Raw genomic sequence first — 2773 nt, 5'->3', positions numbered from 1 at the left:
GCCCAAAATTAACTTTACCTTATGCACACCTATTAAGATCAATAGCAAATGTTTATATAGAGTAGAAGCATTGCATTGATAATTTTTTTTACCATTGCAGGTTATCCATCAGCTCACATGCCTAGAGGCATATGCAGATTATTGAATTAACACTGTTGATATAAGTTTGAGAGAAGGAAATTGCAAAGAAGAACTAAAAATAATTTATTTTTCTTACATTTTTCACTCAAAACAGAAATTGTCAAACTAGAGAAAAGACCAAAAGACTGATTTAATAAAATAAGAAAAAAATTTACCCTGAGTGACAAAGTTCAAACAAACAGTATCACTGCGTGAAGCTCAAAGTGTAGTTTAGTAATAGAATAATGCAATACATGTCAATAAGAAAAGGAAAATAAGTACCTTTGTATTTCATGAATCCACAGGAGTACACTCTAAGCCCCTGCATTTAAAAGTAGGCACTATGAATTGGGTTCCACTGTGTACCGCAGAACCATTGAAGATATATATAGAGCAAATTTGATTAAAATAAATTTCAATCCCTGGTTTGTTTTTTTTTAAATAAAACCCCCACAACTGTAATATAGTGCTTTATATTCTCATTCCAACATATACAGGTATGATTTTTTGGTACATAATAGTTTTTCAAGTATATTCAAAATTTTGTAAATATTTGTGAATATTGATTGCTCTGGGCTTAGCATCATACACTAAATATGTTTGAGAGTAGTGACAGAGGCTGAATACTTGCAAGAGTTTCTCGAGGAAGAAGTATATGTCCAAGAACTTCAGACACTGTTTAGCGGACTCCAAGTGTGCTATACCTGTGAGCTGTAAGGTATATATTTGATCATTTCATGAGGATGAGCTAGAAATAAAATAGATAAAAATATACTGTGCCTGTAGTTGTAACTTCCAGTTCTAACACTGAAATAACGCACTTGGCTGATCAGAAAGCTAGGGTAACATTTGCCTACAAACAGCAGAAGATACCTGAATTACATAAGATAAATACAATGGGCTTTTTCATCTATAAAAATAAATAGAGAAGAAAAACTTTCAAAGTTTTCTCTTCTGCTTAGAAAAATTGTCTCAGTAAAGTAGGAGAAACCATCCTTTCAGAGGATTATTATTCTGCTCGTAAATGAGTTTCTTCTAGCTTATTCAGTAAAAGAATATCCATCCAAACTGAGAACATAAAGGTTACTGACATCCTGTAATTTGTGTAGTAACATAAAACAGACTTTCTAGCAGCAAACTGAGCATGTTTTGAATGAGAATCAACTGCTAGTTATATACTATTTCCTACTCATGTGCCAACAGAAGCTGTAAATTCACTATAAAATCCTAGAAAATGTAAAAAATAAGATTAGAAAGTGAGAATTAATACAATTTTTCGCCTAGCAGCACATACATACTCCTCTCTGCAAGAGAACATTATACCACAAACTGACTGCTGGTGTGATTTCCTCAATATCTCACATTGCCAGGACTCAGTGAACACAAATGCTTCAAAATAAAAACCTAGCGCTGTGAAGCATTGGCTAGGATGTTAAGTAAAGAACATAATGACGATTTTAAGGTTGCTGTGTTTATAGGCAATATAGGCAGTAGCAAGTCACCAAATAATCAAATGGGCAGAACATGATAGGTTATTCCAAGTTGGGTAAGAGGCAGTAGCTGGTGTGGCTGTACTCTAAAATGGGGCAAACACAGGCTGTGACACCTTAACTAGCTTTTGTTGTAGGCCAAAGTTGTCCTGTATTTCTATAGGGCAAGAGCATACCAATATACTGCTACCAATACTAAGACATCCAATCTGTGAAGTGGTAATAAACTGCTCAGGACTCCTTGTCCACCTCGTGACTTGGTCAAAGTTTACATCTCTGGGTAGGGCAACACAGGTCATTTCACTCATGGTTAGTGTCAAGCTTTTCTCCTAATGAGAAGACTCTCATGACAAGTTTCTCATTAAAGAGGTTGTAATTTTTTAGAGTTTGTTTTCTCCATATTCAAGACATTACAGAAATTGTAATGGGGAGGGCACAGTATTTATGTTTTCTGATCTATATAAGTATTTTGTTCCCAACACTAGAAACACTGAATCTAATTACCAAACTGGAACATACTTCAGGGGAAATAATAGAAATAATGCCCTTTAGAAATCTGTCAGAAAATATAATGAACATAAACAAATAAAAAACTCTTTTTAGACCAACTGTGGTGCTGATGGGGACTCTTCACTGAACATCTAAGTATACCTTTGCCAACCAATGTGGCCTCATATACTTGAGGAAAGATGGGACATTTTTAGCCTTAGTAATCTCTTACTAACAGGAGACAAGATTAAATCACAAACTGTTGAACTTCATCTTCTATTCAATAAACAGAAAGTGTAGATATGAAAAGACTGATAAATAATATTTTGGGCTTCAAAAATATTCTTCTGTGGACATGAAGAACTGTGAATTGATCTGAGCTTCTGGTTCATTTCCTATTAAAAAAAAATCTCTGAATTCCCTGTGCTCAACAGATGAAGAAAGTAGGTGAGAACAAGTGAGAAGTTTTGCATTTAGGTCAAGCAGAATTACAGTCACCTAATAATCTCATACCATAACTTCCAGAGTACGTTGCAAACACATCCTAGAAACTTCTACTCCTTCAGCAGAAGAAAATGAAATCATGCCAGTGAAGAAGGTGAACCTGGGACTTTGTGGTTGAAGGCCTTATCCGAGAAAAAATATAGACCTTACCATGGTATCACATTCTCCCA

This window comes from Fringilla coelebs (assembly GCF_963513975.1).
Source record: "Fringilla coelebs genome assembly, chromosome: 1".
Classification (NCBI taxonomy): domain Eukaryota; kingdom Metazoa; phylum Chordata; class Aves; order Passeriformes; family Fringillidae; genus Fringilla; species Fringilla coelebs.
The sequence above is the reverse complement of the archived record's forward strand: the minus strand, read 5'-3'. Positions refer to the sequence as shown.